Source organism: Ictidomys tridecemlineatus, chromosome 16 (genome assembly GCF_052094955.1).
Source record: "Ictidomys tridecemlineatus isolate mIctTri1 chromosome 16, mIctTri1.hap1, whole genome shotgun sequence".
NCBI classification, from domain to species: Eukaryota; Metazoa; Chordata; class Mammalia; order Rodentia; family Sciuridae; genus Ictidomys; species Ictidomys tridecemlineatus.
This window is the reverse complement of record NC_135492.1, coordinates 3,951,735-3,962,703: the sequence shown is the minus strand read 5'-3', so window position 1 is coordinate 3,962,703 and position 10,969 is coordinate 3,951,735. Positions and strand designations below refer to the sequence as shown.

General features: G+C 37.1%; 1 pseudogene; it reads right to left on the bottom strand.

Annotated features, from left to right (window-relative positions):
- Positions 1-3,338: 3,338 nt before the first annotated feature.
- LOC144371421 (la-related protein 1B pseudogene) lies at positions 3,339-4,781 on the bottom strand (annotated as a pseudogene).
- Positions 4,782-10,969: the final 6,188 nt, after the last annotated feature.

Sequence of the window (10,969 nt, the reverse complement as noted above, 5' to 3'; positions counted from 1 at the left end):
CACACAGCCCCTCCTCCCCTGGAGGAAACTGGCCCAGCTAAAAAAAAAAAAACTCAAGGAACTCGCTGGCATTTTCACACCAGCCTACTTGGGATGACTGTCAACCACTCCTAGGGACTCTCTTCATGACAGAGGAACAAAAGAGAATCCTCCTGGAAGCTAAAAAAATATATCCTCGGACCAGATGGGCAACCGACACAACTTCCCCTTAAACCGACCCAACTGTGACCCCAACACCTTTGATGATAGGGAACATCTGTCCACTTATTGTCAGGCTCTAATAGCGGGTCTCTGAGCAGCCGCTAGATGGCCAACTAATTTGGCCAAGGTAAGAGAGATTATTTAAGGGCCTAATGAATCACCCTCTATGTTTCTGGAGAGAATTATGGAGGCATATAGGAGATACACTCCTTTTGATCCTCAGGCAGAGGATCAAAAGGCATCTGTCACAATGGCCTTTATTGGGCAAGCTGCCCTGGATATTAAAAGAAAGTTATAACGCTTAGATGGATTACAAGATATGACTTTGAGAGATTTAGTCAGAGAAGCCGAGAAGGTATACTATAAGAGAGAAACTGAGGAAGAGAAGGAACAAAGGAGGGAGAAAGAAAGGGAGCAAAGGGAGGAGGAAAGAAGCAAAAGACAGACTGAGGCATTGACTAAGGTCCTGGCCACAACAACAAATAGGCCAGAAGTTAGGAGACAGGGAGACAGAAAGGGATACCTGGGCCCACGCCAGAAGCCACATCTGGCCTCAGATCAATGTGCCTACTGTAGAGAAAAAGGACCCAGGGTCAAAGAGTGCCCTAAAAATAAACAGCCACACCAACCAGCCATTCGAACTTTGGAGGATGACTAGGAAAGTAGGGGCTCAGATCCCCTCCTTGAGCTCAAAGTAACTTTTGAAGTGGAGGGGACCCCAATAAACTTTGAAGTGGATACAGGGGCAGTATACTCAGCCCTTAAGACCCCACTGGGCCCTCTGTCAACTAAAAGGTCTCTAGTTCAAGGGGCTAATGGCAGTAAATAACGGGCTTGGACAACTAAGAGGACCATGGACCTGGGAAAAGGAAAAGTCCATCACTCCGTCCTAGTGATCCCAGAATGCCCAGCCCCATTGATCTGTAAAGATCTGCTCACCAAACTCCGGGCCAGAATAACATTTAACCCTGAAGGCCCCCAAGTGGAATTTCTAAATCCTTCAGTAAAAACTCCTATAGTCATGGCTTTAACTATGTCAGTAGAAGATGAACATCAACTCTTCACACCCCCCAAGACTGATCAAACAAGCAAGCTATCCCAGAAATGGATAACAGATTACCCAGATGCCTGGGCAGAAACTGCTAAGTTAGGCCTAGCTGTAAAACAACCTCCAATATCAGTGGAGTTAAAAACTTCAGCCTCCCCAATTAATATTAAAAAATATCCTCTGAGCAAAGAAGCTAAAGATGGGATAAGGCCCCATATTCAGAAACATCTGGCCTTACGGGTCCTAAGGCCCTGTCAATCGGCCTGGAACACTCCCCTGCTACCAGTAAAAAAGCCAGGAACCAGGGACTATTGCCCCATTCAAGACCTAAGAGGGATCAACAACAGAGTGCAGGACATTCACCCCACAATATCTAATTTGTACAATCTGCTTAGCACCCTTAACCCCGAGCGAAAATGGTATACTGTCCTGGACTTAAAAGATGCTTTCTTTTGCTTGCCTCTGCATAAAGATAGTCAATTGCTGATTGCTTTTGAGTGGGTAAACCCAGAAACTGTAACATCTGGTCAACTAACTTGTACCAGACTTTCTTTGATATAAGGAAGCTGATTCATAGTGGGATAGGAAGGGGGAGCATTGGAGGAATAGACAAATTCTAGATAGGGCAAAGAGGTGGGATGGAAAAGGAGGAGACATGGGGTAATTAATGATGGTTTAATGTGAGGAATATTATTATCCAAAGTGCATATATGCAGACAAAAATTGGTGTGAATATACTATGTATACAACCAGAGATATGAAAAAAGAGCTCTATACATGTAGTAAGAATTGTAATGCATTCTGCTGTTATATATAAATAAAAAACAAAATAAATTTAAAAAGCAAACAATGTCACATTTATTCAACTTTTTAAAATAAGTTTGGAAGTTGGGGACAGCTCATTCTGGGAACAAGGAAGTTACCTCATCTCACTTTCTTCATTTGAGTGACCTCACCTCACTTCCTTGGTGATAGAACTCTCTTAAAAAAGAATAAAGGTATCTAGGCACCCAGAGGCAGATACAGTCTCAGTCTGCTCAGTTGTTTGGCCTCACCCAGTACAGAGTCCTACTTTCTTGGTATTTACTGATCTATGGTTGGCCAAATGTAATGCAAGCACTAAGGAGGGAGCTTTCCTGACAATGAAGGTACAAGACCATGACATGGTCCTGAAAACTCTGGTGAGTTTTCCCAAGGACACTAGAGCTGAGTATATAGAGGCTATTACAGGTGAATGTAGTTTAACACACCAGTAAGTTGATACTGTGGATAGACACAGGCCCTTTTAAAGGATGTGTGTCTATGTGTGTGTGTTTGTATTTGGGGATGTGTATTTTGATTTATTGTTTTGTCTCTCATTGCCTGAGAATATGGAGGGAAAAGCATTTTTCCTACTGTTAATTGCCTAATAAGTTGCTTGTTGCATTAGAAGTACATGGCTGACAAAGTAATATGAGACAAAAATTTTTTAAAGTGTCCATCATTAATGCTTTTCTGATGGGCAGGACTTATACTGATGTATCAAAAATACATTTTGAATAAAATTGAAAAAAATACCCTTGTTTATTTCTTCAATTTCTTACCCCTTAAATGTTCAATTAATAAAACTTACAGTCCATGTGAAACACCTTAATACATGAGTTATGCAATGTTCACCATGGCAAAGGGTAGACTAAGAGCCAAAAGCCTGTAAAGCTGAGAAAATCTACACAGTCCTCTTTCTCTGCTTTACTGACCTGGACCCAAGTACATATGCCTGGAAACAAAAGGCAGAACCTTGAAGTATTTCCACAGTGGTAACAATTAGCTTCCTCCTCAAGTAAAAATAGACATGCCATCTCAGTCCAGCCGCACAGGAAAGGGCAAGCAGCTCCTGGAATGTCAGCAGTTGTCCCCAGCTCTATCTTGGGTCATGGCTCAGGTGGTCATCTCCACTGTCATGCAGCCGAGGGGTCAATAGTGGACACTCTCACACAGTAGGCAGTCTTGTGGCTTTTATCTCTACAGCATGCTTTGTTCCAGTATTTACAATGCATTTCAGTGAGCCACTTGCTCTACTGCACATCCTCATCAGATGACATTCAGGGCATCAGTAGATCATCACCCTGAGTGTCTGTGAGCAAAAGGCTTGTCCTTGCACAAACTTTGGACATTTCATCAGCCGACAGAAGTTTGTCTGTGGCACACTGTTGGGAGAATGGCCCAGGATTGGCCATTTCTGGTTCTTTCTCCTCATTTTCTCACCTGCAACTTCTATTTCTGTGCTGTCCTTCAGGGCCTCTAAAATGAGGTTAAAGTTTGTTCTTAGAGCCAATCAGGGAAATAGGCAAGAAACCTTTCTCATCCATCTGTCTCTGACAAAAAAAGTCATGTTCCAAGTTTATTCTACTGAAGTAATATTCAATTCAATGCTTAATATACTCCTTAAGAAATGCTTCTTCCACAGGATACACCTGTACAGCCATACTGTCATAATAGTAATACAGCATACTGGCATTAATTTCTGTTTGAAATGGCTGATCTGTCCTTTCACCATGTTGTCATTAACCATATGTATAATCAAACTTCACTCAAGAGTTTCTTCTGCCTCATCTTGTTCCCATTTTGGTCCTCTTCCTCAACTTCTGAAGGAACCTCAGATATTACCCCACTCACTCCACACACTGTGTACTTTATCCTGATCATTATCTTTTTTTTTTCTCGGTCTCGCCTCCAACTTCTTGTGTCATTTCTCCTGTTATTATGGGAAGACTTGTTTGCTTCAGGTTGACACTGAGAGCTGTTCTGGAATCCAGATCTCTCCTGACTCTCTGGTCTTACATCATCTAAGTGCAGCAATACCCACTTGTGTTTATTGGCTCTCTTTCCTTGAGTGCTTGACTGGGCCTCATTGTCACTGACATTTTCAATGGGACCATCTAATTTTGTTTCCCAATTTTCTTAATCTCACTGTTACTCCTCTTTTCAATCTTCTTTTCTTTTTCTTTTGTAATTTTTGGCTTCTTATTTCTTTAGCTGATGACACTTTGAGATTGCAAAAAGGTTTTTTCAATGCTAACTCTCCTGGTGTTGGCCAGTTTGCAATATCGCTGAACTCACTGGCCTCATTTGAATTCGTTGAATTTTCCTACTTTTATAACTTTGCCTGCTGGGTCTCCAGCGCAGGCTTCGGCTGCCAGGTGGAGGCAGGGGACTAGTGCTGGGGAGGCTTTTTGGTCCAGCCCTTCTCCTTGGGCAGCAGCGGCTTTGCCCCAGAGCCAGCCAAAGCCAGCGGCTCCCTGTAAACAGGACCCCTGGCCCATGCTAGGGGCAGCAACAGCGGCTACATAGGCATGGCCACCAGTGGCACACTGTGGCCCAGCACCTGCGCAGGCTCTCCACGCATTCCCGCGCTTGTGGCGGCCCTTGCTGCCTCCTTTCCCTCCCTTTCTGGCCAGGGCAATTGCTCCACCAGCAGGCTCACCAAGGCCATCAGAAACTCCCTCTCCACGCGGTCTCTCGGGAGGGAGGACACTAGGGGGCGAGCAGACATCCTTCACCCACCCAGGTCTTCCCTGATAGAGGGCGCCCAGAGCCAGGGGACTGGGCTGTGCATCTCTGTGGTGGCCAGGATGCTGAGAGTCTGCCCGTGGCTGCAACTGAGGCCAAGGGCATGCCAGATGCCCAGGCCGGGAGTCGACCAGCTAGACTCTTGGTCCTGTCACCAGAGTGTACTTTTCCAATGATGAATTTTCTTCTTTTAATGTTCTTCACAATTTGGACAGGCTTAGATCTTCCCCAATTACCAAGTGTTGGGTTTTTTTTTTCTTTTTTTAGCTTAACAGTTCCTTTCTCAAATTGTTTTTTTTTGTTTTGTTTTCTTATATAAATTTATTTATACCTAGCAAAGAAAAATCAGGTTGTTCTCTTCACACTTTCCTTGGAAATCCCTTCAGCTAAAGTTCATCACAAATTCTGCTTTGCATAAAAAAAAACAAAACTCAGACAAGTTTGGATCACTATATAATAAGAGTTATCTTTCATCACATTCCCAAATATATATTTCTCACTTTGCCCTTAGGTCCACTCCTGCTGTGTTTTAATACTCATAGTTATACTAATATTCTGTTTATGGCATATGTGTAACTTCTAAGGCACTAGAGATTTCTATCTAACTCTCAACAGATCAGTTTTGAAATTCATGTCTACCAACAGTCTCTTTAAAAAATCTAGACTTTTAATCGTGATTCTCCAATTTCTCCCAGCCTTCGCCTTTATCCAATTTCTAAAGTCACATTAATAATTTCTGGCCCTTCAGGATCTCTGTATTATTTCTTTTATAGCTGATAACATTGGAAGACATCAGTTCTTCTCCATATATTTTCTTCTGTCTGTCCCCAATTTTTCTCTTCTTATCTCTTATTCTGGGTCATCTCTTTATCTCAAGACCTTTTACCTTGTTAAACATACAAAGATGGTGTTTTCCTTAACAGTGAAATGTATATGCATTCCAGAATTTGGACATGGAGACAATACATTGAAAGCCACCATTCCATCCACTCAAGGTAGAAGACACCTGTGTGAGAGGACATGGAGTTTGCCTAGAGGTTGTTGAGAGAGTAATCTGACTACAATGAAAACCTGACCAGTGTTGTAAACTCTTAGAAAGATTGCCCAAAGCAATCTTTGCCATATTCATTGTATCTTGGCAGAATTGTTCATTTAGCTCCTATCAGCATCTCATGTCTTCCGGACTGCAGTAACTGCTGTCTAATTCCTCCTCCTATTTCCCCATAATACAGGCCTCACACTCTAGTCACTGTTATACTTTTAGTACATTCCAAATTTCTTTCTTTATATAGCAAAGACCTAAATGAGACAAACCAAAGATATGTCTTAGCCCTCACTGTTGTATTTGTAAAAGAAATAATTAAATAAAAACAATTTATAACATTTAAATAGTGTTTACTATGTACTAAATGAGGTTAAGAACTTCTACATATTAATACATATTAATAATACTAACTTGAACTTCAAAAATTATCATTTCACGCATGAGTAAATTAAGATAGGTTTAAGATGGGTTTAGTGTCTGGTGCAAGTTTGCAAACTCAGTAATGGTATGAAAGTAGTGAGGGGCAAGTTCAAAGATCAAAAACAAATGGAGGTCAAATATCAACTTTTACGACTTAGTTGTAAAAGGTCAGAGAATAGATATTGATGTATTTGTAGTTTCCTAGCATTCACATTAGAGTAAAATTAACCAGTACGATTATGAGCTTCTTAACAATCCAGAAAGCACTTTCTGTTCAATAAAGCTGCATAGAAAATTAGTTAGAGACTAAGCCATTTTTGTCTGGGATCTCCTCAAATCCCTCTTCAGTGAGCCTCTCTTGCTCTTCTGCACCAAACTGAATAAAGTTGGACAAGAGGCCAGAAATATGATCTGATCTCTCCATATGGAAGCATGTGAAGTGAAGAGCACATTTTCCTACCCACACCCTCCCTGAGCTTCACTAGTCCTTTACTTCTATTGCAACTTTTCATCGCTGCCCTGAACTGAATTCCCACGTTCTCAGATTAGATTCCTTACAGTTTTAGTGGCATGGTATTATTTTTATTTTTAAAGGAAAAGCTTGTTGATAAAAGGTGGTTCTGTTTTCAATTTTAAAATTTATGTAACATGAAAATACCTGCTTTCTCATATTGTCTGATATTGTTAGACTTATTCATTGGTTTTATTGATCATGATAATTATGCAAAAAACGAGTCTTTTTTGATTTCTTATTCACAGCTCTGAACTTCAGAAAGAATGTTCAGGAATCAATTATTGTTTGATTTAGATTATTTCTCTTACAATTTATCATTAATACACATGTTTTTTAGGTGGAACAACAAGTCCATTTGTAATGTATTTTATATATTTAATGATTTTGCATATGATTATAAAATATATTAATCTATGGCCTAAAGGGGGGGGGGAGGGAAATTTTCACATTGAGGAAAAGAGGAAAGAATATGATATAGATGAGAGAACTTTGTTGCACATAAACTTCAGAATAATTCAAACAATGAACTCTTGAACTCAGATTTTGAAGAGTTTTTTTAAGACATCTATGCTAAAATGGCTCTTATTCAATACATACTTGTTGAAGGAATGGCTAGCAAATAATAATAAAGTACTTTTTAAACAATCATGTCTCCCTACTTAGGATGCGTTTTCCTCAACTTTTATACTTATCCCTTAGGTCTCATCTTGAATATCACTGTATCTGGAAAACCTTCCTGGCTTCCTGTGAAGTGAAGAGCACATTTTCCTACCCTACTCTCTCCCTGAGCTTACACTAGTTCCTTTACTTCTGTTTCAGCTGTTCATCACTTCCCTGAATTGAATTCCCAGGTTCTCAGAATAGATTCTTTAAAGTTTTAGTGGCATGGTATTATTTTTATTTTTTATTTTTTTTAATTTTTATTTTACACTCCTGTATTTAACTGGCACAGAGAAAAAGGAAGTGCTGTTTTACTAGATCTTCCATAAGAGGGATGACCTTTGTTCCTAGCTCTACTATATAGCCACAACTCTCTGTAATTAGCTCTACACAAAACAGCATCATTTTCTTAAGTAAGGTCTCATGAAATTCTAACTCTTCAGTAGATACTTTTGAACTCACATGAATATTTGATTTATATTATTAAGGTCAACATACTAATGCTATTTTTAATTTTCCACAGGTTTAGAAAATACTTTTATTTAAAATTGTAGATTTAAAAGCTCTGTGCCGAAGTGATTTATTTTTTAATTTTCAGCTTTATGGGATGTTTTTTTTTTTTGTTTGTTTGTTTGTTTTTTATGGGATGTTTTTTATACAAGTAATTTGTCCTTATGTTCTTGGACACACTCCTCTTTTCCACTGTTAATATTAGCAACCACCAACAACTGCTTCCCCTAACCTGGAGGATGTCACAAAAGTTTTTTTCAAAGCTAAAATATTTGGAAATTGAAAATTAATATCATATGGGGAAAAGTAAAAGTTCTTATATGGGCAAAGTTTTTTTTTAGATGTATAGTTTGTATAAAAAACCCATGTTAATAACTGTGCAGTTTTGCAGGTAGACAAATAATTTCATTTTTCCATTTCTATAAAACTGGCTGAGTTGGAATGAGGTGGACATCACTACCCTAAGTACGTGTATGAAAAAGGCATGAGTTGTGTGAATATGCTTTACATGCAAGCAGAGAGATGACAAATTGTGCTCTACAAATGTAATATGAATTGCAATGCATTCTGCTGTCATATATAACAAATTAGAATAACGAATTTTTAGAAAAGAAGCTGAAGGGATTTGGATATACTTTCACCATTAAGATTATTTAAAGCAAATTTTATTAGCTTTATATTTACTTGTTATTAAAATAAAAATGTTAATCAGAATAATTTTAATTCATTAACACTGTTATTGGAACTCATAACTGATACAGGTCTAGGGGCTTGAAAAATTAATCCTGAATTTAGAGCCACGATGCTTGCTTTCTTAGAGGGAGTTTTCCAGAGCACTTCAGTGGCTTCTAGGCTTACAATTTTTGTTTGGTATATCCAGATAAGTCCTAGAGAATGTATTTACCCAAGAACACTAGCCTATTTATGAATTTATGTTAGTATATATATCAATGTATATCTATGTATATATTCGGAAATTATTAATACAATTTTATAAAGCATTATTTAATGTAGTTTTAAAAGGTAGCCTTTTAGAGCTGGGGTTGTAGTTCAGTGGTAGAGCACTTGCCTAGCACATGTGAGGAACCTGGTTTCCTGGTTTCAGCACCACATATAAATAAATAAATAAAAGGTATAAAAAGATAGTATTTTATAAAGAAATATAATTCATAACTGTGTTCTCTTCATCTTCTTTTTTCACACAAAATAGTGAATTTGCATTTTACTTAATTATTTTAGGCAAAACTCACTTCCACTTGGATAAAAATACTATTTATTATTTTATGTAAGCAAAACAATAAAGCCTATCCATTGTTCAAAATCAAAGTTAGATCCTTATTATGATCTAGAGGTCTGACTACACATACATTTCAAATTTCTAAGAATTACATGTGTATATTATATATGTACATGAAACTTACAATATGTAACTTATTTAAGGTCAGCTTGTCCTTATCCCATAAGGTCTTTTTTTCCTTATTTGAGAAGTAAAATAAAATAGAAAAAAGATGGTATTGTTAAGGTCATATTAATCTATAATAAGTTAGCTATTAATGTGCCAAATATTAAGTTCACCCCCCAAACCTCATCATTTTTTATTTAATACAATCAGATAAATGAGTTTGGAAGACAGAAGCCACCTAGGAAAACATCACTCTTGAGTGCACAAATGTAGCATAAAGAAAATGGATATTAGTTGGAGTTTACAGAAATCTCAGAAAAGCTTTCTAGGTATTGGCTTAGTCATAATTTGGAGAAGAATCTTTTTTGTCCTCAGCTGTCAAGAACCATAAGAGATATTTAAAATGTTTTAAAAACTTTAATGTATAATAATCTATTATGCATGTGATATTGTGGGAAAAAGCAATTTCAGGATTGAAGGAGTTTAAAGAATCTGATGTAACTGAATTTCTGCCTGATTCCATACAGAAACCCACATATAAACTTTGGGAACACACTCCATACCTACTTTATGGTAGTAAAGAAAAAAGAAAGGCAAATTAGGAAATTGTGCTTCCACATTTTATTGACTTTCCTAATATTTGAAAATATCTCTGGTAGTAAAATATAAGCTAATACACTATTTATTCAACTAAGCCAAATCACATTTGAATTTCTGTTTACCTGCAACTCCAAATGTCTTAAATGACATATGTTTTCTTTATTTATGTCAACCACCCTGACCTAAACTGGCATCTTTGCTGAACCTGTAACTCTATTAGTTATTCCTTTTAACTAATTCCAAATTAGTCCTATAATTTACTCTCCAAACCATCCTCATACTTTATATTGGAAATACAAATGTCATTTTGTCTGATCATAACTTAAAATGCTTTGAAAATTTTTTTTCAAGTCTCCAAAGGTAATGTACAAAAGCCTTATAATCTCCTATAAAGTTCCCTAATAGATTCCTGTCTACATTCTCAAATTCACTTTTTATACTCTTTCCCCATGTTCTTTGTTTTAATCAAAACCTTCCTTTTAATAAAAAATATTTGAAGGTAACTTGATTTCTCTAGTAATAGGTACTTTGTATTTAATATTCTGTCCTTTATAAGTGCAATTGCTTCTGAAATCCAGCTAATTTGCATAATGTAGAGAACACAGATATGCCATTTAAAAAGGTTATTATTCACACAGGTTAATTAATATACTAACAAAAAGCCATGTTCAAAATCTTGTTTGGTTAAAATTTAAAAAAAAAAGAAATAAAGATGAAGAATTAGACAGTAATATATGCAGGACCCAGCACAAACTCACAGACCTGTTTGAAAATAGTATTTTGAATTATATTACTCTCCTATCAGAGCAGTAAAAGTTTTCTTGTTTTATAGTTCAAAAACAGAATTATCTATTTCTCATTCTAATTATTTCAAGTGTGACTGAATATATTATTTACAGAAAAATTATGCTAAAATTAATAAAATATTGCTTTGCATTAACTTTTGATATTTATTTGTACAACCACATGTGTACATATGAGAATTTTTCCACTTTATTTAAGAACTATTTTCATGACATT